The 26,441-nt window shown below is 47.3% G+C and overlaps 1 long non-coding RNA gene across 1 annotated transcript; it reads right to left on the reverse strand.

Annotated features, from left to right (window-relative positions):
- Positions 1 to 7,519: 7,519 nt before the first annotated feature.
- Positions 7,520 to 13,685, reverse strand: LOC138109556 (uncharacterized). The gene is made up of 3 exons (XR_011150570.1): positions 13,557 to 13,685; positions 8,719 to 8,799; positions 7,520 to 7,692 (listed from the first exon to the last, which is right to left on the reverse strand). It is a non-coding gene; the product is annotated as an uncharacterized lncRNA (long non-coding RNA).
- Between the last annotated feature and the right edge of the window lie 12,756 nt (positions 13,686 to 26,441).

Below are 26,441 nucleotides of genomic sequence, written 5' to 3' on the forward strand. Positions count from 1 at the left end.
GGAAAATGATAATGGATTCAGGAAAACCCCCCCGGCTCCACAGGCAGAGCCTGCGCCGGCTCACCCTGCACAATCGCAGGACTCCGCAGCCCCCAGGAACCCCGCGCCGCCAGAGGCGGGGGGGTCAGAGCAGCGGGAGGGCGCACAGCCTGCCTTTCCGGTCGGCTGGGCAGCGGCCACGGCTTATCCAGTGCCTCAGATCAGCGGCTTAGCCACTTGGATGCCCAGAGAGGCTCCTAGCTCGGTTCCGTATGGACCTGGATCTAACTTCTTAGCCGGCGTAGCGCCGGGCGTGCCTGCCCCGGGACTCCCTGGGTGTGGTCCGCTGCCCTCCCTGGCGCTGGAGTGTTCTGCGCAGTCGCAGAACCGAGCCATCGACCTCTTAGTGCAGCATTTGCCTTTGCTGATGGAGCTGCCAAACTTATCCCGAAGGATGGAGGAACTCCTCACCCTGTTAGAGCGGCGAATGCCCGAACCAGCGCCGCCCGCGCCCCCCCCGCCATCCGCGGGAGACGCGGCTCCGAGCCGAGAAACGGCGCGGCCGGCGGCGAACCCGGCAGCGGCGCAGCCGCGGCAAAACCCGGCAGCGGCAGCGGCTGCGGAGACGTGTTGGAGAATGGATTTATTGGGATCAATAAAGGAGCTGTGCAAGCTATTGAGCTGGAGGGTTTTTGGGCCTGTGTGTATGAGACACTTTCTGTGGGAAAGTCTCTGTGAAAAGCAAAACAGTTCCAGCCTGAGAAATTTCAGGGAGTAACGTACTTGCAGGTGTGATATCTAGGAGTATAAGGGAGGCAAGGGCAAGATTCCTTTGAACATAACAAGATTGTGGAAGACTGCCAATGTAGCCTGATTGTGTAGAAATAGAAAAATATCCTGATAAGTAAGCCCCTTAGAAGCTAACAAGCTGGTATACTATTTAAGTGCCTCGAGACTGCTAATAAATCGGAGTTTAGTTTTCAACCATATTGGCTGCTGTCTGTTCTTCTCCCCCCGCCGGGGATCCGAGCTCCCCGTACCGCCGCGGCTTCCGACCTCTGGCTTCTTACAGAGACGCGGCCAGAGACGGCGGCTGCGGAGCAGCGGGCAGGGGCAGCGGCACCCAGAGCGACCCCCGAGAGCGGGCCAGCGGCAGCAGCGCAGGGCGCGGCTGGGGAGCGCGAAACAGCAGCGGCAGCGGCGACCGCGCCGAACGCAGCTGCTGTGCCAGAGGCGGCGGCGCCGAGAGCGGCTGTAGCCTCAGAGACGGCGACAGCAGTTCCAGTACCAGTTCGGTCGGGGCTGGCCGAGACGGCCTCCCGTATAGAAACTGGTGCAAAAACTGCCGCGCAGCCAGCTGCAGTCTGTCCTGTCTGTTGTGCCTCTAGCGAACTTAGCCAAAGTGCCCCTCCACGTAAATTTCTGTTCACTCCCAGCACCCCAAAGTTGCCTTTGCCTGATGATTCCTCGTCAGGCAGTGAGGCAGATGAGGTGCTGGCCCCAGGTCGTCAGGCGGCTGTAGCCGCGCGGCGAAGAAAAAGGCTGCGCCGGTCTCGCCCCTGGACCTTTCAGGACTGCACAGTAACAGTGCGTCCGACGCATTATAATCGCTTCTTAGAGTCCCTTAAGATGCGAGCATTGGAGGAGGGTGACTGGAGGTCATTAAAAATCCTTGGAATGCCATATAGATCTGAGGATTCTGGGGGTAACCGGGGAGCTGTTACACTCCATCCACAGGCGGTGCCAGAAGTTCAGGATGGTAGTGCTTCCCCTAAAGGGGAGATCCAAGCTTTCCCAGTGTATAAGGCTCTCCCAGATTCAGGGGAGCATGACAAGCATGAGGTAATTGCCTGGAAAGTTGCCCAGGACCTCCAATCCAAGGTGGCACAATATGGACTAGGTTCTGCTGAGGTTATGCAGATAATAAGGGTGATAAATACGGATTTGCTTTCTCCATTTGATATCAGACACTTAGGTCAAATTCTATTTCAACCTGTACAATTTACAGTTTTTGAGAAAACCTGGAGAAAGCTGGCCGGCAAGACTGCATTAGCAAATATGCAGCTCCCTGCTGCTGATCCTAGACAGACAGCAGGAGTGGATGCTTTGATGGGGACTGGTCCCTTCTCTGATCCCAGTCTACAGGGTAATTTGCCCTCTAGCATCCTGCAGCAAGCTCAACAGGTCGGCATGGCTGCCCTGTTGAAAACCATAGAGTTGTCTGCGCCCAGAAAGCGATATACTGAAATAGTTCAAGGCAAATCAGAGTCATTCCTCTCTTTTGTAGAGAAAGTCGCTGCTTCTCTTGAGAAGCAGGTTGAGGATGACGGGTTAAGACAGATGTTGTTAAGGCAGTTAGTGAGGGATAACGCAAACGAGGAGTGCAGAAAAATCATAGATGCCTTACCAGGGGACCCTGAGGTAACAGACATGGTCGAAGCCTGTGCTAAGGTGGGATCTGGGAACCAGAAAAGGTCTGCTTTGGCTGCTTTCCTGCAGCCTGTTCACGCATCTTCTGGTCGTGAACCAAAGCCACCAAAACAGGTGAAGAAACGGAAGCGGCCTAAGCCGAGCCAAAAAGAGAACACACCGATCCCCCAGTGCAAGAGGTGTGGCAGGCCAGGCCATTGTACGGGCTACTGTAGATCCCGGACTCATGCCGATGGTCGGCCTTTGTCGGGAAACTTCCACCGGGGTGCAAGGAGGGGGAATTGCTCTCCGATGCAGTCGCTCCCCCAGAGAGTGGCACAGGTACAGGCACAGGCCTACCCAGCCACCCTAGAGACAGCACCCAGGGATCAGACGGCACCCACGGATCAGACGGGTTTGACGTCCACACCGCAGCCACAGTCGTCTTAGACTCTAGCGGTATTTATAAGGTTCCCTTGGATGCATATGGACCCTTAGCCCAGGGATCCAGTGCGATGCTGGTGGGAAAATCTGATGTTGCCCATCAAGGAATCTTAGTGCACTCAGGAGTTATTGATTCTGACTTTAAAGGTCAGATTTGCGCTATGGTCTCCATGCAAAACCCCCCTGTAACTATTCCTGAAAAGACCTGCCTTGCTAAATTAGTGCCTTTTAAGTCTTGTGTCCCCAGGGTAGAACAAATTCAGGAAGATAACGGCAGTGGATCTACGGGACTTCCACAGGCCCTCTGGACTGCAGACATCTCTGACCAAAGGCCACAGATGACACGTACCCTGGTCCTGCCAAGCGCCCAACCACCCCGGATTCAGCTTCGAGGTTTGATTGATATGGGTGCTGATGTAACTATCATCTCCTTCTCTGCGTGGCCTCCCTCATGGCCTTTAGCCCCGGTGGGATCGGCCATCGCAGGATTAGGAGGAACCACACAGAGCTATTTAAGTGAACGGCCTGTGGTGGTGAAGGATTCAGAGGGACACACAGCTACAATTAGGCCTTATGTTGCTACCACTTCCTGTAACCTTTGGGGACGGGATGTGTTGGCAGCTTGGGGCGTACGGATTGGGACAAATTTTAGCAGGGGTCACTGTGTGTAAGGGCGCACAGTATCCTACACTGCCTTTGTGGTGGTTCATTAACACACCAATCCGAGTCAGACTCTGCTCAGTTAGTTGAATTAAGGGCTGTTACCATGGCTTTTCAGCGATTCTCACAGGAACCTTTGAATTTGGTTACTGACTCTGCTTATGTAGCAGATATCACCCAACGCTTAGATTGTTCCCTTCTGAAGGAGGTGAATAATGCGGCTCTGTTTTCGCTGTTGCAAACCTTGTGGTCTGCAATTCAGGCTCGAGTGCATCCGTATTACATTCTGCACATTCGAAGCCACACCAATTTACCAGGTTTTCTAACGGAAGGCAATGCCAGGGCTGACATGCTGGCAAACCCTGCATGGGTAGGGCCTCAGCCTGACAAAATTGCACAAGCCAAGGCATCGCACGGTTTCTTCCATCAAAGTGCACATACCCTGCAGAAGCAGTTTCATTTAACGCCAACCGAGGCGCGCGACATTGTCAGCGCTTGTGCTGACTGTCACGGACTCGCTGCGCCTTTGCCAGCAGGGGTAAACCCCAGAGGGCTAAAAGCCTTGCAGATTTGGCAAACGGATGTAACTCACGTCCCAGAATTTGGTCGGCTGAAATATGTGCACGTGTCTATTGACACTTTCTCCTCAGCTATGTGGGCTACTGCTCACACTGGAGAGAAGAGCCGTGATGTCATTGCCCATTGGAAATTGGCTTTCTCAGTCCTGGGCGTGCCAGCTTCTGTGAAAACCGATAATGGTCCTGCCTACGCCTCCGAGAAGACACGGCAGTTTTTACACCTATGGGGTGTAGACCATACCTTTGGTATCCCACATTCTCCTACTGGCCAAGCCATTGTTGAATGCGCTCATGGTACCTTGAAGCATGTTTTGGACAAACAGAAAAGGGGAATGCATGGAGAAACCCCACAGAGCCGACTAGCAAAAGCTTTGTATACAATTAATCACCTTACAGTACCACAAAATTCAAATAATCCTGTTATTCTGAATCATTTTTTCTCATTGCAGTCTGCAGGTGACAGACAACTGCCCCGGGCAAAAGTCTGGGTGCGGAATTTACTCACTAACCAGTGGGAAGGCCCACATGAGCTTATCGTCTGGGGTCGTGGGTATGCTTGCGTTTCCACAGATACTGGGATACGGTGGCTACCTGCAAAATGCGTTCGCCCTGACCTACGGCACCAGAGGCAGAACAGGCAACCTCTGAATGATGACCAGAACGCCAATCATCCAAATGGCGACCAGAATGTAGAGCATCAGCCTAATGACTCTTCTGATGATGACCAGGATGTCAACCATCAGGCAGATGGTCCTTCCACAAGCAGAGACTGAACTTTAAATTTCTTGTTATGGAGTCAGATAGTTAAAGCCTTAAGGACATATTTAGAATTAATAACTGATGTAGATTTCTATTTGGCATTAATAGTAGAGCTGTTATCTTATAAAACAAAAAGGGGGAATTGTAGATACAAAAATGCTGCTAGCGAGGATTTTCTTGTTATTTTCTAAGTCCGTGAGAGACTTTTCTCTCTCACAGAAGAGGTAGCAGGGAATGTAAACAACCCAGACACCTGCAACCTTGAAAAGTCTTGTTTATGGTATAGTAGAAAAATATTTTGACAATGGATGTTTTAGGATTTTAGCCAATCACCCCCAAGGGGTGGCTGGCCCTTTGTCCAATTAGGCTATGAAGAAAAAAGTCTATAAAAGAGTTTGTAAAATAATTAAATAAATCAATCTTGCTGCACAACTCCTGCCTGCTGGATCTTCTCCTCCTCCTCCTCCCTATGGCTGCGGGACACGGTGCTATACCATAGGAACCAGGCTTGCGGTAATACTCCGGGAAAAGTTTTAATATGGATGAAGAACAGACAGTAAAAATGGTATAAAAAGGACTCACCTCTAGCATCAGGTGTGCTCTTGGCAGAGCGCCAAGGCACCCAGCCATTACCCCTTTGCTTTACTTTATGTGTCTCTTATTGCCTTTATATTAAACCCTTTAAATTCTCACAGGAGAGTGAACCTCGTTTTTCACAGGAGGGCAGAAGGCGAGGCCAAACACTGGCACTCGTGTTTGGATGGGAGCAGCGAGGTTCTGCCCAGCCCACCTTAGCACTGGTGGTATTATGGAGAGTGTCCCCTCTTTCCTTATCACTCCAATGAGTGCACAGGCCAACACACTGCCAAGCCCCAGCAGATTTCACTGCTGTATGAAGCTGTTCTGCACCAGAGAGGTCGGGGCCTGGGAAGTGGTGGGCTTTGCCAGACAGGGGGATCCCATGCAGGCCCAAGCAGGTCACATGCAAACACCAGGCAATCACAGAGCATCGCACACAGATCTCTGCATTTTGTGGAAGCCACAAGGCCTGGAAAATGTCTCTGTGTCTTGGGAACCCTGCTCAAAGCCCCTGACTATGGCATTGGTGGGGTTCCTGTATCTGGTAAGGGAGGAGATCTTACCTACAGTGCAGACAGCTTCAAGAAAGCCATTTTGTTAAACATCCCACTGCTGAATAGCAGTGCTTTAAGGAGACCCCCAGAAATGGAAGACACAATAGATTTGTCTTCCAGAGGCTAAAATAAGTGTTATGGTAAAAGTGTCTGACAAGACCTGACAGCACTTTAAAGGGCTGTCATTTCAGTGTCCCACAGCTGACAGCTCTGTCATTCAGCTCTCAAACATTACCACATATGATAACCCACATCGCTTTCACTTATGGATTAAAAAGGTACAAGTACTGTAATACTATGTCCTTAGTGCCCTAAGAATTTCTTAAGGTAAGACAGATGCAAGATGAGCTTTGCATTTTTACTTGGTTCATGTTCTGCATGGGATGCTCCCTGGCAACTGGTCCCAGAAGGATTTAGGACCTTTTGTAAAACCATCTCTGCCACATAGTGGGTACTGCTGGGACAGCACCTGGCAACATCCCCTCTCCATTGGCAAATTCCTTTTTTTTTCTTTTTTATGGTAAAAGTTGCAAAGGCCTGAAACTACTCAAGGTTATCCAAAGCCTGGATGGGGCAGTGTTAATTAAAGGTGGGTGTGAGCCCTCAGGCCTCCCTGGGAACACATCTTGGCACGAGGCTGAGTGGTTCAGGGGATGCTGCAGCTCTCAAGAGCTGGCAGTGCACTGTCAGCCCCAGTGCAGCTCTGCATCACAAGTCCACAGCACAAGCCCAGCCTTACAAGCAAACACCAAGGTGTGTCTGGCCTCATCCCCTGCCTTGGATGTACAGGGGGGAAAAGCAGTGCAATGTAAAAATCCAGGCTGCATGGAAGCCTCCATCACAAAATAAAATCTAAATATTTTAAGGTTGTGTCAGTTTCCCTGATATTATCAAGGGGCCTCTGAGTTTCCTGCTGCCAAATTATCTTTATAATGAATTAGACTGTAGTTCTGCCTCACCAGAAGAAAGGTGTGGATCCACACCTCAGGGAGCAGAGTTTTTCACTGGACAGTAAAATATATAAAGAATACTAACTCTAAATGCAATTATCCTTAGGGTATTCCCAAAGGCAGTAAAGCATCTGTGATTCTCCAGCTCTGTGAAATTTATCACTACCAGGTATGTCAACACATACTCTTCAGCAATCAACAAGACCTGTTTGGGGAAAGACTTAAGTGCAGGCAGAATAAGCATCTTCCAGTGTTATACATCTTAACTGGGACTTCCTGAAAACACAACGTCATCAAGCTAGACATTTTGAACCAGGCACCACCATGTTTTCAAACCCATTTCCAAGCAGCTGTTTTCTCTCAGTCACAAGTCGGAGATCAGGGCACCCCTGCTAGCTGTGAGCTTTGCCTCACCCCAGTAAACAAGGACTCACTACCTTTCTTTCACACTTGAGGCACCGGGAAGGAAAGGCACAACACCTTCCCCCCAAGCCTCCCTTAGTGTTGTGGATAATTGCCATCTGCTTTCCAGTTTGCTCATGATTAGGCAGGGGGATCAGATAAAAACCCACTGCATGCCACACAAGGAGTCTGGAAAACACCTACCTGTGACAGGTTACTAATACTAATTGGCTGCGACTGTGAAGGTGGCACCTCTGCAGTTGTGGACCCCCCAGTTCATTCTTCTCTGCTCCACCAAGTGCCCTGGTGCATGTCCTGTGGCTCTTCTAGAAGAGCATTAAGATGGAGGGGCTGCTGAGTTGAAACCCAGAGAAAGCCCTGGGCATGGGGAGAAGGAAACAAGACCTTCAGTAAAGATAAACAAACTGTACTTCTTTTTCTCCAATCGTACTATGCTTGCCTTCAATATGGGGTTAATAAGAGGATTGAAGTATAGTCGCAGTATGACCCAAAATGAGTTCACAAAAGGAATTGAATTATCCCTTAGGAAAAGAAAAATGTCTGGGCACTGTTTGGAAACTAAAAGCAAAATTATCCTCTGTAGCTGGGGTACAGCAGCAGGTGGCTATGATAGAAACAAGGGGACCCCCAGATGCACACTTTTAATCTTGTCTGCTCAGGGAAGGATTGGTAGATTTTGGGAGAAGAGCCTCTCAGAGGTGGAAAGTGTTTTCTCAGAGTTCAGAAAAAATAGATGAATTGCGATGACAGCCTCTACCTGTTGCTACCACACATCCAATACTTCTCCAGTTCCCCATAAAACAGCCATTTAATTAAGGAGTCAGCTTGACAAAATTAGAATAAACTCTGCTGGAGCTCATTGATGATCCTTTTTACTGCCAGTTTTCCTCCAAAATGAATAGCAGGCTATCATAGACTCCATCATAGATGACTTTTGCCTGGCTCTCCTATTTGCCACTCACATCAGTATGGCTGACTGCCTTAAAAACAGCAAAATCAGCCAATTTTCCCCCTTTCCCATATGACTCATCCAGCACAACACTGATTGGTACTCATTTGTTTCCCAAAATGCCTATGTGATTGTGTCCAAGTTAGCAGCAGCAGCATTTTTATGAAGCACTTTTAGCAAAATGTCAGTGGCTTTGCCCAAGCTCTGATAAATATCTGCTTAAGATGAACTGAATCCAGCAGGGACTTTACCCCAAAGTCTCAATTCAGCAACACAGCTAAGTCCACACTTAAATTATTTTCTATTAAATTATTTTGCAAAGTGGGATGAACAAATGAGTCAGGGCCTTGAGTCTCTGGCATGTTCAGCAGTTCCCAGGCTGTTTGCCCAAAGCTTACTGACAAAACAGCAGTAACAACTGTAACAGAACTCACCTTTTCAGTGATGAGGAGAAAACCCAGTTGCACACATCCTCCTTCTTATATGAGGTGGGAACCAGACCAGTAAGTAGTTTCCTGTACCCATTGAAAGATAAGATTTGGGATAATTTTCCCCCTATGTATATAATGGATGAAAAACTGTAGCATGAAAAGCCTTTTGTAGATGCTCCAATGTTTAGAAAAAGCTGGCTAAAATGAATTCTCATCATCCAAAGGATGAGTGCTCAGCAGAGAGATGGAAGAAAGGTTCCAGTGCCACTGAGGACTGGCACAGCATTGCCAGCCCAGCTGGTCCTTTCCTGACCACCTTTACACCTGGCTGTACGAGGGGAATGAGTTTTGTGAATAAAACGCATGTTCACAACCTGTCAAGGATGCAGTCTGGTGCTCCATAAGTCCCATTTAATAGCTAATAAAATTCAAACCAAAAACCAGAATCCTGTTGGATAAGTAAATACGAAGCCACTGTGATGTGTTTCCATGCAAACTTTGCTGGAGCGGTGACAAGTTGCCACTCAAAGACCCTGAAGATCCCTTGGTTTCTTGCCTGTATACAACGATGGCACCTGCCTTTGCCATCCTCATTCACATATAGAAATTACCTGCCTGGAAGTTGGCAAGCACTCATTTACCCAGCAATCCCAGCTGATCACTACCTTATAAATGGGCAGCTCAGATAGTGCAAAATTTCTTTTCAGGTATTTCTTCTGTATTCACCTTGGCTCCTGAGGATGGGAATTTTGTGTATGTCTCTCTCTGCCTCACCACCACTGCTGTAGCACCCAGGTGTCTTGGCCAAATAGCAAGACCACACTGCAGCAGATGAGCAGAGCTAAATCTATCGTCCATTTGTCCTAAAGCTTGCTGGAAACTCCTCTTAAAGCTTTCTTGATCTAACTTGCTGAGACAAAACAACCAAGGCAACTCCCATCTCCATAACATCAACACTAAACTGAGCCAGTCCTGGCAGGTAGCAGGTCTGAGCAGTAACCTGGGGACTTCAGGCACTGCCCTGATTCAACCAGACAAAATAACACAGCCCTGATAGGCTTTAAGCATCTTAAAACCAGCAGTCACATAAACCTCAGAGTTCACTGATACATCTACTGGCATCCTGTTACCTCTTACATAACAGCAAGGGCAGTTTTCAGTGTAGCAGAAGCACAGCATGAATCGGGGGCGGGGGGGGCAGCAGCACCTGTGAATGAGATACACACCCTACATCATAGTGCAGGAACTATTATTGTACTTCCTAATTCCCAGCTGCGTACACTCCTCTGCTCCAGAAGCCGTGGACACCAGCCACGGCTGCCTCAGGCCTTGCAAAAGTAACACACCCAATTTTCCGGTTTGCTCTGACCACCGTTTGCATCCCTGTGGCAAAAGACAACAGGTTGGGGTTTTTTTTTGCTTGATGCAGGAAAACACTGGCCTGAGGAAACCCTTTAGAGTTCCCTTTCCTCTTGCATTTGTTCAGCATAGAGGCACAGGGTACTTATGTTGGTGAGAGCAGGGAAAACCAGATTTGGGCAGAGGGGAAGACAGCAAGAGACTACAAATTTTCTAAGCCTCAGCAGAAGCATCATGTGGTTACAATGACTCTTCCCTCAGTAAAGGCAAGTGGCAAATGTCTTTTGACTATCTACCTTTGAATAAAGGTGCTGCAAGAGGAGGCCTGTGCTTGTGTCTGCTCTCTAAATAAACCAGCCTGAATGTATAGTTTACATTGCAGGGTCACAGAGCATGGGCTTTTCCCAGATGAGGGCATTTTATTAACTAAAGAAATGCCATGAGACCAACAGTAATCCACCCAGGATGCCTGGAGCAAACTCTTCTTTTGTAAATGGATAAGGAAGTTACAGGTGCTTTAATGCCCACAGCTATAGAGAGAGCACCTGGTTGCCTGTGGCCCAGGCATTCTGGTACCAGAAATCTGGGATGTGTCTGTAAAACTGATACAGCAGTGGCTGAAACTGCAAACAGACTTTGGGCACAAAGGAGACACAGGAGAGGGTACCCCAACAAGTCCCCTCTGAAGTCTGAAACTCAGGGAACTGTAAAGGCTGTTCTGACCATTCAGGTACTCATCTTTCAGTGCAAGTAATCTGTTCACACACAACAGCTATCAGAGGCACCAGGAACAGATACATCCATAGGTCCTTTCTCCCTCACAGGTACACCTGGCTGAAGGACCTCTGCTGAGAGGCAGGGACCCTGCTGATGTCACATTTCATTACTTGGATCTCCTGGTCACCTCTTTCAGCCTGGTTTTCCTCCTCCAATCCCATTAACCAGCCCACTGCCATACCTAAGAGAAGTCTCTAAAGCCGTAGCATGGCAGGATGTCATTTTGAGAAGAAAAAGCAGCGTGAAGGCCCAGTTTCTTGAACTGCTCTACCAGCAGGTTGCAGGGTAGATGCTCCTGCACAGGGAAGCCCTTTAAGAACATTACCTCATCTTTAAGACAATGAGTAGGGGATGAGTGCAGTGAATGTTGGAATTTCAGGAGAGTTTTTCTCTGCTTGATGTTCTGTTTGCCAAAAGAGAGGTGATGGGTGGTTCCTACCTTGGCAATGTATTGTTTCTGTCTTGTGAGCAAATCTCTCTTCTTTCCTCCTTTCTGATGGGCAAGGGCCATCGTGTCCTGCCCTCTCCAGAGGATGAGGAAATGAATTCAGTGTGAGAAGGTAACTGAAGGGCCACCTCATCCTGGTAGCCAGCTCAAACAACAGGATTTGTTTCTCACTTCATGGCATGAGGGTGCCTCATGCTGGTTTCTGCTCTCCAGTTCTGAGCAGGCTAATGTACTTCAAACTGAAGTAGGCTCCTCCAAGCTTCGCATGGCTCTGATTACATAGCCTCTGCAATCTTGAGTAATTATTATTGCCAAGGGCTCCTCAGAGTTCAGCACGAGGACTGCCAAAATTGCAGTGCTGCAGAGGAGTCCCCTCCCTCAAAACTCTTTCTGACCCCAAGTGCTGCTGGGAGAGTTGGGAAGGGAAGATCAGCTCAAAATAAGAAGGCTGGATAAAGAAAGAAGGCCTTTCTTCAGTTTCAAGGGTGCAGCACTAACACACCATTTTTTCGTGTTGCTTGCAGCACATCTCAACTCCACTGTTCATGAAGCAGCTTGACAAGGGAGGAGTTGTTGTCCCCACTGGCTGGGACTATGAAGCACGTCCTTGGTAGTGAGCAGGATTTCACACTGCAGACACCCTCTGTTGAAAACTAAAAGTGTAGTCTCAAGTGTCAACACAGACAAGTTCATTTCTTGAATCTAAGGGTAGGGCTATGCCAGCAAGCATAGAAATGAGGGTGGCAGAGGAGGCTAACAATTCATGGCAGTGCAAAGATCCAGCCCCTGCCAATGATATCCCACTTGAAGACACTGCTTGACACTAAAACCTACTTGCACTGGGGGCTGGGGTGGGGAGTGGGCACAGGATATTTTCCCATAGCTTGAACCACAGCTCAGCTATGACTCTTTTGCAGCAGCTCAGGAGAAAAAGGAGAATTGCTGGATATTTCAAAAAAATTGAAGAGAGAAGACAAAAAAAATCAGACACTGGTTTGGGGACAAAACCATTAGCTTGAGCTGTCAAAGAAGAACAGAGAAACCAACAGGGAGGCTCTGGAAAAAGCCAACAGAGGAAAGGTCAAAATACTGATGCTCTGCAGTGGAGCTAAGGGATGGATGCCCAGGGCAAAGCCACAGACATGCCTCAAGGCCAGAAGGCTTAATCCCTCTGCCACAGGAGCCGCCTTACACTTAGTCCTGTCCCTGAGCAGTGACAGGGAAAACTGCAGGGTCAGGAATGCCCCTCTCGCGAAGGGCATTCCTCTGATGCTGCCCCTCCATTCAGTGTCACTCCATGCCTACGGAAGCACCACTGCAGGAGTCTGCAGAGCCCTCCCACTGCCTGCGTCCTCCACTGCCCTCCGCACAGCATGCTGGAGCTAACTCACCTTTGAACTGCACTTTGTTGAGCTGTGCTTCAGCAAATTAAACTATTTATTAGTCCAGGCTTAATGAAGCCATTCACCACTCAAAAGGTTCACCTGGAAAGCCCACAGCGTTACCCTTGTGGTGGGGAGGCTGTAGTCAGTGCTGAGAGCATCCCTGTGCAAGACCCAAAACACAAGCAGTGGCTGTGCCACTGCAGGCAGGGTTGCCACTGTCCTGGGTGCAATGCTCAGGCCCCATAGACATATTTGGGTTCTTCTGGTTGACTGGGGTTTTCTACAGGGTTCTTTCCTGAAAGTCTTTAGGCAGCCTGATGATTTGTAAATATTTTTCCACTGAGAGCCATTGGGGTAGATGGGTGGCCAGAATAGCTCCAAAAGAATAAAAAATACTAGTCCATGGCTCATTAAACTAACATTGCTGCTCATCTGGAGCACAGGAAACTGCTCCTCCAGACCAGGAAGAGAAAAATCCTCATTTTAAGCACCAAAAGGCTTTCCATGTTTTTTTTCTGGAATAACTGCAGCCACTAAGGAGTAAATTCACTTCCAGGAGAAAACACTCAGGAGCCCACAGGGATTCACAACTGCATTATAGGGAAACAAGTGCCTCAAAAATTTACAGGTTTTTAGGAAAGTAAATGTTTGTTTTGCCTCTCTCTTGAAGAGAGAGAGAGAGAGAGATAAAAAAAAAAAAAACCAAACATTCAGGCAAACAAGTCTATTAATATTTACATAGAACATAGGCATATATTTGCTCCATAATGTGTTAGCTAGAGAACAAACCATCTGCAGCCCTCCACCCAAAAAAAAAAAAAAAAGGACTCCCAGGTGCGAGTACCAAAAAGTCCTGCTAAAAGCCTCCTGACCTGGTACAGCTCCAGACCAAGAAGGAAAGAACAGAACCACCCTACCACTACTCCCTTGGAAATGGTTCATATTAGCAGTGGGGGCTTTGCTCCTCCCTGAAGCCACCTGTGGACAACTCCCATCAGAGCCAGCTGGTGCAGCTCACCTAATCACAAGGCTGGGTTTTTCCCCTTTATTTGAAAAACAGCTTGATTGGGCTCCACGTGGAGCATCGTGCTCCTGTTACTTATGTTATGGTTTTAAAGGCAGTCACAGTGATTCACCTGTGAATGATGTTTACTGTGTCCCAGTAGTCTGCCAAGGTTTCTGTGCATGACCTTGATCCCAAGAACAGAAGTGACAGGTAAAAATGCCCAAGGAAGAAAAACGGAGAGGTTTTCTTATTTTCAAAATATTTTTTTATTGTTTTTAAATAAAGTTTCTGCTTAAGCCAAGGGAAAATCTGAATTTGTGGCCTGTCCACTCACCTGTGTACGGCAGCAGCCCTGGCCCCTTTGTGCACCACTGGGCTCAGGACATGTGGCTAGCTGCAATGAAACACAAGATTCAGGAGACCTTGTTTACTTTCTGCCTTCCTCAAAAATTATTACTGATATTTTGTGGAGTTGGTTGAAGTATTTAAGAGATTGAAGGCATTGACCATGATTTCTGACAGTAGATTCAAAGCAGGTTATAGTCTCTCTCTGTGAAGTTTTGCACTGCTGAATTAGATCAAATGCTGATGCCCTTGGGGGCAATAAAAATAATTCCAGCTTGTGACAGAAAATGAATTATAATTCAGAATAATTCTTAGTAGAAATCATATATTGTTTAATTACAGCCATAACGGCTATTTGATTTTGAGATAAGAAGTGGTTACCACAGTGACCCAATTCTTAAAGATGATTTTTGCCTAACGCTGTATAAAACGCTTTATGATACCTGCCTTCACAAGAAAGCAATTTACGAAAATGAGTTTTCCTGGTGTTAGGCCTGGGGTATGAACAAGCAACATAGGCTATATATGGAAAAACATTCCCCATTTCGTTACTGCCTGAAAAGCCCATTTCCCTGCAAGCACACTCATAGATGTTGTCTCAGATTCAGAGCAAGCTACAAATCTTGCTCAGCTTTCAAGACCATGTAGACTCTGTGGAAGAATTTCAAACCTTTGAGGAGTATTAGAAAAAAATGAGCAAAGGAAATCAGAGACAGAGACATATTTGTTCTGCAGAACAAGCCATCCCCTACTGCCTACCATCAGGGAGGGTAAAAAATGTTTTTACTTACTCTGAACAGTCTTAATATGTATTTCTCTAATAGACCATCCATCAGCACTTTGAGGAAACATACCCTGAAGTCACAACCATTGCTAGAGTCAAGCAAAGGCACATTTTGACATGTGAAGTAAAATGCAATCCTCAGTGAGACTAGTAAAAATTATCATTATTCAAGAATATAATCTTTTTGGGGCTTCTTTTGGTAATCCTTGCTATTTCCCTGCATCCCTATGGTGGATTTAGAGGGACTGGTCTGCAGGGTTGCTCTAGAGAGTGCAGACCTGCTCCTGTGCCAACCTGTGTGGGAAGCCAGGTGTCTGGCTGCCTCCCACTAATAACCCACCATATGTCCCTGGCAGCCTGGGAGGGTGATGCATCCCATTTTCACTTGGGTTGCCTGGTAGTGAAACCTGCTTGCCCATGGGCAGGACCCCTGTGGGCAACCACAACCATGGTCATGGGACTGAAGGACTGGGCTCGTCGCTGGACCTCTGCTGCCTTGTGGAATCCAGTTATTTGTCTACCTTCAGATCAAAATAATTTTGGTTAATAAAGAGAGTGAGTCAGAGAGAGAGGCAGCATTGATCCAGCTGGGGTGGAAAGCAGGTTTTCTCATGCCATTGTAGGTTTTCTTGTCATCAGTGATTGCCCTGCAGTGGACTACTTTGATATACAATATCCTATACTACATTCACCCTTCTTAAATTACTTCATGACCCTTGCTCTGATCCTCAGGATAGCCCTGACTTGGGAGAGTACAGAGCTGACAACCCCTGTCCAGTGAACTCTGGGTTTCTCACTCCCTGAGGTGTCTTCTCCTGCCAAAAATTCCTGGCAAACTGTAGCTAATCATGTGCAAAACACTGATGCTGTACCTCCAGGTGATTAGTATACCAAGCCAGCTCAATTTGGGCTTAGTTTAGGCTGTTGGCTATAAATAATCTTTTATTTTTGGAAGGTAATAGATGAAAACTTCTTCCTTCCTGAAATGGAAAGGCAGTGGGTGTTTAAAGGTCTTACACCTTGCTTCAAAGCTGACCCACATGGGAGGAGATGAAACAGGAATGTGGCCTTTGCAGCTTCCCTGGGATGTGCAGTGAAGGGGCAGGAAATTTCTCTCCCTCTCACCATTGAGCGATAAGTATTTTCAATAGGATCTTTAATTAAAAAGTGTTGGGCTTTACAGTAAAGGTCTCCCAGCCCCTGCTGCCATTGTTCAGTGGGGATGAGGGAGATCAAGCCCTAGAGCCTTCAAATGTTTGACTTACTGAAAGCTGCCCCTCTTCCTCAGTGCTCCCCTGTCCCTTACCCATGATGACACATTTCTTCTAAAAGCCATCCAGTCCTGTCCCAAAATGCACATGGTACTGAGTCCACTCAGACAACCTCAGCTGTTTAAACACTTTTGCTTTCCAAAAATGTTGGGTCCAAAGGGCAGAGGATTAGATAAGAAAAATCCTAAAGGTGATTTAATACTTTGCATGAAAATGCTAATATGCTAAAGCAGTTCCAAATATGAATTTAATACATAAATAATTAAGCAGCTCCTACTGGTCTCAAAGCACTGAGTATGAGAAATGAAGGATGCAAATATGATGACCGGAACAAGCCTGTGCTTCAGGTCCCAGACACTGGACTCAGAAAAGTGGGAAGTCATCCCCACCCATTCTTAAACACTCAATGTGTTGCCAATTACCTAAAACCAACAGTTATAATGGAAACATTTTTGTGAGAAATGATCTTCCTCATGTAAAGCATGAGCTTAAAATATCCTTATTCAGCACTGGATGCATTTCCACCCCTCTTCCCACACCAGAGAGGGCCCATGGGACCAATGGCTGAGGAGCAGCCCTGCCTCTGGCAGGCCTGAGATGGGTTCCCTGTTGCTCTCAGGAGCACCAGCCCATCCCTCTGAACACAGGTCCAGCAGCAGCATGGCAAGAAGAAAACTGAATATTAATTCTGGTTTTTTGCTGTTTTACCTTTCGTGACAGAGCAGGTCGGTCCCTGGGAGCAGAGCAAACCCCCTCAGCCCTATTACAAAATTCTGGCAGAGGAATAGTTGAACATTTGAAAATATCAAGACTTCAGAGACTTGAAATAACAATCTGAATGGCTACACTTCCAACAGTTTGGAAAAAAACCCCACAAACTTATTTTAATTGCTGTTTACCTGGGTTAAAGTTAAAACACTCTCATAAGGGTTAAAACAGCAACAGACTAATAAACCTGGAGGAGGAGGGTTAAGGCAGAGTTTAAATTTCTCTTTGTTTTGGGCAGGTGTGTTTGGGTGGGCTTTCTTTTGCCACCCAAGGGCTGCAGTGATCCTCAGGTTCCTGAGGCTGAAGGCGGAGGGAGGTGCAGGTCTGCCCCACGAGGCCCCGTGAGGCCCCACGTGCAGAGCTGTGTCCAGCTCTGCCCAGCAGCAGCAGGATGTGCCTGTGGAGCAGGGCCGGAGGAGGCCGTGGGGATGTGTGGAGGCCTGGAGCACCTGTCCTCTGCAGGCAGGCTGGGAGAGCCGGGGCTGTCCAGCCTGGAGAGGAGCAGGGTCCGGGGAGGCCTCACTGCGGCCTCCCAGTGCCTAAAGCGGGCAGAGAGCGATGGGAGAAGGGCAAGGGTTTCAGACTAGAAGACTGGGGAGATTGGGATCAGATGTTTGGCAGAGCTGTGAGGGTGCTGAGACATCGGAACCGGCTGCCCAGAGAAGCTGTGGATGTCCTGTCCCTGGAATGTTCCAGGCCAGGCTGGACAGGGCCCTGAGCAGCCTGATCGGGGGGGTGGCAGCAGAACCAGGTGATCGTTGAGGTGCCTCCATGGCGTTCTGGAGCTCCATGGGTGTGCGAAACGGAGACCCGTTACTGGGGCATGGAATGTTGGCACCGGTTGCCAGGGGCACTCCTGCTCCCAAGCTTCTGTTGACACAGAGTCTGCTGAGCCAGTTGACGGATTCTCTGCTGCGCAGCAGACGTGGAGCATCCGTCTTCTCCATCCCAGGTGGGAATAAAGACGATTTGCTGACTTTTGAGAGCCAAAATCTGGACTGACTATACAGGTGAGTGCAGACAATTCTTGAAAAGGCTTCTGATGCTGAGGGGCTGGTCTGGGCTGCAGGATGGGCTGCAGGTGGGCTCAAGTACTGGGGTCACGGACTTCCCCTCCAGTTATGGACAGAAACTGGAGACTCAAGAGTGGGAGTCTTGGGGCATGGGGGTATTCAAGAGAACAGGCATTCCAAATAGTTGATCTCTTCTTTTCTGATAGGTTTGGAAGAACAGTTTTCCGGAACTGTGAAAAATCTGCAGTGGGCTACCAGGAGGAACATAAGGGATCTCTTCCCTGACATTCCTTTTTTGGTGTTAGTCCCACTTGCTTTGCTGGTGGTTTTAGATCACAAAACACCATGAGCTCAGTAAGTACTTTACTACTCAATGCAAATCTGATTCTTGAAACATTTTGCAAGGGACTTCTAGAAAAGAATTCAAGAGTTTGGAGCAAATGCACAGAAACAGAAATCTTTCCAAACTTCCTGTGAGTTCCCGCTTTTGGATACTGAAGGTTCTGAATCTCTGTGGGTGCTGGCAATAGTTCAGAAATGCTTACAGTGTGAGTAACAACATGATGGAATTGGGAACTGGTCTCCTCATTTTCAAGCCATTGGACAGGCTATTTGTTGGTGAGGCAACATGTAGGAGATGAGGGGCGATGTCTTTTCCCTGATGCGATGTGCTAAGGTGAAAATGGTCCATAGCACCATTTGATGCATATTCCAGCCTTTGCGGGAGTGTTTTCGGTATCCTCGTGTGCTGTCATTGGTGCTGCAGAACCCGAGGGCCGTGCTAATATTGCTGCCACAGAAAATGCTAAGGCTTTGTTCTCTCTCAGCATCAGCGAAAGCGCCCTGGAGGACCGCTTGATTCCACTCAAGCTTGGAAACGGAGCAGGCTGCTGCCCTCCAGTCCTGGTGGAACCTCGCAGGCAGAGATAGTAGACCTTGAAGGAAGTGGTACACTTGCTTTTGAGCCTGGTAAGAACAGCAGTTGCCTCTGGAAGGTTTGGGTTCATTTGAATGTGTGCTTTTGCCAGTTTCTAGGCCCTTTACTGGGGAGGAAGGGAAACCTTGGGGTTTAGGAAGCACCTGATATGGCATCCCTAACGGCAAGCCTTCTGACAACTGTTTTGGTTTGTTCCTGAGCTCAATACACTGGCTGCTCGTGGGAGATGAGCTCTGCAGCAAAGGTCCTCCAGTGCTGCTCAAACACCTGAATGTGTGCTCTGATGAGCTGGTGGTCACCATAGATGCCACAGGGGAGGGTGGCAAGCTGAGTTTGGGATCTCCCAAAGTGGATGAAGATAAGGAAAAGTTTGTCTTTAGCTGTGCCCCATCCCTCAAGGGAACAATCTACAGTATGGTAAAACTGTAAAAAAAAAGGATCCCCTCTAGTGTTGGTTGGTTGCTTTTTTCCTTTTGTGTGCTAAACATTCCCCTGTGTGAGATGAATCATTTCTTGCTGTGAAGCTCCCATAGCTGTTGACATCCCACAGAACTTGTGAGGGGCTCAGCTGCTCTTCCTCTTGCACTGCCCCTTCAGAGGACAGGGCTGGTAGTGCTCCCTGTGGACTGCTGGGGCAAAGCTTGAGTGCAATGTTGGACGTGCTCCTGAAAAAAAGAAACCCAGGGCACAGTGAATCCAACCTCAGCCTGCTCCACACTGGCAGCCCTTTTAATTCCTCTGCAATCTCTGATCTTGATTCTAACGTTCTGTTTTTCAGCTGATGAAGAAGTCGTCATAGATCTCACGGGCAAATCTTCTGAGCCTGAAGTCATCGTTATCAGTGACGATGAGTCTGATGTGGTAAGTAGTGAATGGCACACTCCCCTCCATCTTGCAGTCAAATTAGTTTTCTTGCCTGTCTTCTGGCATCTTACTAAGTACCCTGGCCTCAAAGGTTGGAACATGGCTCTGATTTACCACATTAGACACAGTTCCCAGTCGAGCCCAAACACACTCATGAACACATCAGCATCCCTGAGAATCGCTTGCAGAGAGGGGATGAACAACCTAAGAGAGGTTGTTGCTTCAGTGATTTAAAGGAGACCACAGGAAGTCTTTGACTTCTCAAATGAGAAGTGTTTTAGCTGCAACATCAGTTTAAGGTACCCCTCCCACTGAGGTGTAAAACACAACTGCACCTTACTGGGGTGCAAACTAGTTCTGTTCCTTATTCCAAGAAGCCTTTAACAGAGTCACGTTTGTTTGCTTTTTTAAATTTTCCCCTTCTATTTGGAAGGAATTGATTTACCAAAATATGGGTATTGATCTAATATCGACACCCAACTAAGACGGACATATACTCTCTAACAGAGTAGAGTCAGAAAGTGTATGTTTATTCCAGTGCCAGGCAGCTGTGCAGGATAGCTCCCTGATGTGCACTGCAAAATTACTAGCCAAACACAGAGTCTGTTTAATTAAAGAGGTCTTGAATATTCAAAATACAAATGCATATTTATAACATTGACACCTTCCATTCTCCTCTTCGTATGGTATTTAGTTTGAAAGTCATGAAGCATGCGTAGTTTGTTCTTTGAATTGCGTTGGTTGTCTCTTTATTTGGGGAGTGGTCTTAAAAGATGAAGTAAAGCTACTCTCCCTCACTTTGACCTTTCTACCTTTCTGATTTTTGACAATACAAATCACTCTTAGGGGACTTCCAGTTCCTCCTTTTGTGACTTCTGAATAGGCTCTCAGAGGTGGAAATTAGAAATTGTCTCCATTTCTTTGAATCTATTTATCAGGGTTTCTGTTTCTCGTTAAAAGCACAGCTAAACAAATAGAAAAGTGACAGGCAACTAGCTACCTACATCTAAAAACTTCTTTCAGGTCTGGCTCTCTTTAACTACTTATTAACACTTTATCAGTTCCAGCTGGGCCATCTACTTTAACTAATTTCAACAAAGCTATCCCTTAACTAAAATCTTAATGTTTCTTTTAAAATCCATGTTTCAGAATATTTTTGATCCAGCCCACAGGGCAGTGTGTCTGCTCAAATTTGGGGTGCCGCTGCTGCTGTGCAAAGCAGAAACATGCAGCAAACATAGCATGGGAGCTATCTCCTGAAGAGCAGCTTTGGGTATGGGGTTTTATGTCTTCAGCAGCTCTTCATGTACTAAGCAGTGTTCAGGTGAATTAGCCAGTTTGGGGGAGAACGAGGGAAAGAAACAGCTCCAGCCCCAATCCAAGTAGGGACTGAAACAGGGGAGCAGGGAGTACAGTGTTCAGGGTGGTTCCTAAGTGCCTCCATTTCTATCGCCCTGCAGGACAGGGAGCAGAGCCAGCAGCAGCCACATCCTTCCAGAGCATCAGAGAATTCAGCCGAGGCCCTGGCAAGGGATGATGAAGAGGAACCAAGAGAAAATGATGGGTATGTGAGAGAGAAAGTATCTATTATCTAAACTCCAACTTCAGATATGTGGTAGGAATAAGTTTTTACCAAGCTTTTGGCTTCTGTGCAAATACTTCAGACCCGGAATAGAGTGGCCTGCCTGGAAGAGAATTAAAATAAACCCAGCAAAATCCAGCAGAAGCGTTTCTTCTCTGTTTGTGAAGCCATAATTGTATAGAAGAGAAAGGCTCGACATGCTGAAATGCTGGCAGTACATAGAAATTGTTGCAGTGGTTGTGTTTCTGGGCTGGGATGTTGCTTAATCAGAATAGGGCAATAGGTTTTAAGTACCACCGTTTTCTTTGTTGGTAACCCTTGGTGCCCAGTGAAATAAATGGCTGCACGTTCTTTCTGGTTCTGTTCCCTCTAGTGCATGGCCAGCAGGTCCTGCTATTCCTGTGACGAGGGAGGACAACAACTCAGAGGTGCAGGACAGGGAGCAGAGCCAGCAGTCTCCACTTGGTTCCAGGGAGGCAGAGAATTCAGCTGAGCTGTGGGCAGGTTACAATGAAGAGGAGCCAAGAGACAACGATGGGTATGTGACACATGAAGTGTCTCTCCAAAGTGTAATTTCTTACATACAGTTGACACAGGATTTTGCCAAACTGTTGGATTCTGCTTGATTCTGTGTGAAGGATTCTGATTTGGAACATAGTGGTCTGTCTGGAAGAGAAGTAATGGAAAAGAAAGCCCTAAACCCAGCAAAATCCAGGAGAAACCTTCCTTCTCCATTCAGGAAGTCATTCTTGAATGTTTCTTACATTATGGATAGCGACAGACTGAAATGCTTGCAGTACATTAAAGCTCTTGCACGGGCTGTGTTTCTGGGCTGGGATGTTGCTAACTGAGACTAAGGGGATGTTCTGATTTCTGCAATTTTATGTCTTGGTAACCCTCTGTGCACTGTGAAATTGACGGCTGCATGTTCTTCTGGTTCTGCTCCCTCTAGTGAACCGCCAGGAGGTCTTGTTAGCACTCCAACTAGGGAGGATGACAACGCAGAGGTGAGGATCCACATGTTGTTGTCTTTTCAGATTTGTGGGAAGGGAGGGGAGAGAAGGGGAGCTGCACAACTCAGTTGTCATAGGTGGGATGCTGTGGGCAGCTGGCTGGAAGCACAGCCCTTGCTCTGAAGCTCCAACTTGCACGTCCCTCCACGTCCCTTCTTGGTGGTATCCCTAGAGGGAGAAGCCCTTGTCAGGATGGCACCGGCAGATCTGTGTGTTCCTTGTAGTTCTAGCATTGACTGACAGACTGCACATATTCCAAGTTCTGTTTGCCTGGTGCCAATAGAGCAGCTATCTGCAATTCTTTGCCCCAAATTCCTGTAGTTGTGGTTTGCGTTCCTCAGGAACTGTTCATCTAACATGAAGTGTTTAGGGCTATGACTGCAGAAGTTGCCTTTTTGGGGGCTAACGAGGGAAAGAAAAGGTTCTAGCCCAAATCCAGTCAGGGATCTGAAACAGGGAAGCAGGACGGAGTGGCTTCAAGCAGATCCTAATCTGTCTCCATTTTCACCCCACTACAGGACTGGGAACGGAGCCAGCAGTACTCGCTCGGCTCCATCTCATCAGATACTTCATCCGAACCTCTGCCAAGATTCCTTTTTCTGGAGCCAAGAAATACTGAATTGTAAGTGACAGATAAAGTGTCTCTGCAAAGGCTAATTTCTTGTCGCTGTTGTCCTCAGGGACGGCGGCAAGAATCACGACATAATTCCAGGGAAGAATAGCTTCCTTTATTTGTTTACAGACCAGCTCATATACTTTGGTCCAAAAGAGTGGCTGGAGGTCATTGGTCCTTTGACCATCCACCTCCTAGAATGATTGGCTGAATGCTACAACACCCATTCTCAAAATACTATTCTCAATGAGCCATAACAATATCCACAGCATTCCCCAACAACCTGCACCTGCAAAAATAATTTACAAAATAGCAAACGGTTTCTCAGCTAGTTTGCGTGAGAACAGAGACTTTCACAAGAGGGTGCAAAAAGCTCGAAAAATATCTCTGCCAGCCTTTCTCAGCATCCATAATTTCTGATATACAGTTGACACAGGATTTTGCCAATCTTTTGGGTTTTGCTTGATTCTGCTTGAAGAATTCTGACTTGAACATAGTGGTCTGTCTGGAAGAGAAGTAATGGAAAAGAAAGCCCTAAACCCAGCAAAATCCAGGAGAAACCTTCCTTCTCCATTCAGGAAGTCATTCTTGAATGTTTCTTACATTATGGATAGCGACAGACTGAAATGCTTGCAGTACATTAAAGCTCTTGCACGGGCTGTATTTCTGGGCTGGGATGTTGCTAACTGAGACTAAGGGGATGTTCTGATTTCTGCAATTTTATGTCTTGGTAACCCTCTGTGCACTGTGAAATTGATGGCTGCATGTTCTTCTGGTTCTGCTCCCTCTAGTGAACCGCCAGGAGGTCTTGTTAGCACTCCAACTAGGGAGGATGACAACGCAGAGGTGAGGATCCACATGTTGTTGTCTTTTCAGATTTGTGGGAAGGGAGGGGAGAGAAGGGGAGCTGCACAACTCAGTTGTCATAGGTGGGATGCTGTGGGCAGCTGGCTGGAAGCACAGCCCTTGCTCTGAAGCTCCAACTTGCACGTCCCTCCACGTCCCTTCTTGGTGGTATCCCTAGAGGGAGAAGCCCTTGTCAGGATGGCACCGGCAGATCTGTGTGTTCCTTGTAGTTCTAGCATTGACTGACAGACTGCACATATTCCAAGTTCTGTTTGCCTGGTGCCAATAGAGCAGCTATCTGCAATTCTTTGCCCCAAATTCCTGTAGTTGTGGTTTGCGTTCCTCAGGAACTGTTCATCTAACATGAAGTGTTTAGGGCTATGACTGCAGAAGTTGCCTTTTTGGGGGCTAACGAGGGAAAGAAAAGGTTCTAGCCCAAATCCAGTCAGGGATCTGAAACAGGGAAGCAGGACGGAGTGGCTTCAAGCAGATCCTAATCTGTCTCCATTTTCACCCCACTACAGGACTGGGAACGGAGCCAGCAGTACTCGCTCGGCTCCATCTCATCAGATACTTCATCCGAACCTCTGCCAAGATTCCTTTTTCTGGAGCCAAGAAATACTGAATTGTAAGTGACAGATAAAGTGTCTCTCCAAAGGCTAATTTCTTGTCGCTGTTGTCCTCAGGGACGGCGGCAAGAATCACGACATAATTCCGGGGAAGAATAGCTTCCTTTATTTGTTTACAGACCAGCTCATATACTTTGGTCCAAAAGAGTGGCTGGAGGTCATTGGTCCTTTGACCATCCACCTCCTAGAATGATTGGCTGAATGCTACAACACCCATTCTCAAAATACTATTCTCAATGAGCCATAACAATATCCACAGTATTCCCCAACAACCTGCACCTGCAAAAATAATTTACAAAATAGCAAACGGTTTCTCAGCTAGTTTGCGTGAGAACAGAGACTTTCACAAGAGGGTGCAAAAAGCTCAAAAAATATCTCTGCTAGCCTTTCTCAGCATCCATAATTTCTGATATACAGTTGACACAGGATTTTGCCAATCTTTTGGGTTTTGCTTGATTCTGCTTGAAGAATTCTGACTTGAACATAGTGGTCTGTCTGGAAGAGAAGTAATGGAAAAGAAAGCCCTAAACCCAGCAAAATCCAGGAGAAACCTTCCTTCTCCATTCAGGAAGTCATTCTTGAATGTTTCTTACATTATGGATAGCGACAGACTGAAATGCTTGCAGTACATTAAAGCTCTTGCACGGGCTGTGTTTCTGGGCTGGGATGTTGCTAACTGAGACTAAGGGGATGTTCTGATTTCTGCAATTTTATGTCTTGGTAACCCTCTGTGCACTGTGAAATTGACGGCTGCATGTTCTTCTGGTTCTGCTCCCTCTAGTGAACCGCCAGGAGGTCTTGTTAGCACTCCAACTAGGGAGGATGACAACGCAGAGGTGAGGATCCACATGTTGTTGTCTTTTCAGATTTGTGGGAAGGGAGGGGAGAGAAGGGGAGCTGCACAACTCAGTTGTCATAGGTGGGATGCTGTGGGCAGCTGGCTGGAAGCACAGCCCTTGCTCTGAAGCTCCAACTTGCACGTCCCTCCACGTCCCTTCTTGGTGGTATCCCTAGAGGGAGAAGCCCTTGTCAGGATGGCACCGGCAGATCTGTGTGTTCCTTGTAGTTCTAGCATTGACTGACAGACTGCACATATTCCAAGTTCTGTTTGCCTGGTGCCAATAGAGCAGCTATCTGCAATTCTTTGCCCCAAATTCCTGTAGTTGTGGTTTGCGTTCCTCAGGAACTGTTCATCTAACATGAAGTGTTTAGGGCTATGACTGCAGAAGTTGCCTTTTTGGGGGCTAACGAGGGAAAGAAAAGGTTCTAGCCCAAATCCAGTCAGGGATCTGAAACAGGGAAGCAGGACGGAGTGGCTTCAAGCAGATCCTAATCTGTCTCCATTTTCACCCCACTACAGGACTGGGAACGGAGCCAGCAGTACTCGCTCGGCTCCATCTCATCAGATACTTCATCCGAACCTCTGCCAAGATTCCTTTTTCTGGAGCCAAGAAATACTGAATTGTAAGTGACAGATAAAGTGTCTCTGCAAAGGCTAATTTCTTGTCGCTGTTGTCCTCAGGGACGGCGGCAAGAATCACGACATAATTCCGGGGAAGAATAGCTTCCTTTATTTGTTTACAGACCAGCTCATATACTTTGGTCCAAAAGAGTGGCTGGAGGTCATTGGTCCTTTGACCATCCACCTCCTAGAATGATTGGCTGAATGCTACAACACCCATTCTCAAAATACTATTCTCAATGAGCCATAACAATATCCACAGTATTCCCCAACAACCTGCACCTGCAAAAATAATTTACAAAATAGCAAACGGTTTCTCAGCTAGTTTGCGTGAGAACAGAGACTTTCACAAGAGGGTGCAAAAAGCTCAAAAAATATCTCTGCTAGCCTTTCTCAGCATCCATAATTTCTGATATACAGTTGACACAGGATTTTGCCAATCTTTTGGGTTTTGCTTGATTCTGCTTGAAGAATTCTGACTTGAACATAGTGGTCTGTCTGGAAGAGAAGTAATGGAAAAGAAAGCCCTAAACCCAGCAAAATCCAGGAGAAACCTTCCTTCTCCATTCAGGAAGTCATTCTTGAATGTTTCTTACATTATGGATAGCGACAGACTGAAATGCT

This window comes from Aphelocoma coerulescens, chromosome 4, assembly GCF_041296385.1.
Source record: "Aphelocoma coerulescens isolate FSJ_1873_10779 chromosome 4, UR_Acoe_1.0, whole genome shotgun sequence".
Taxonomy (NCBI): domain Eukaryota; kingdom Metazoa; phylum Chordata; class Aves; order Passeriformes; family Corvidae; genus Aphelocoma; species Aphelocoma coerulescens.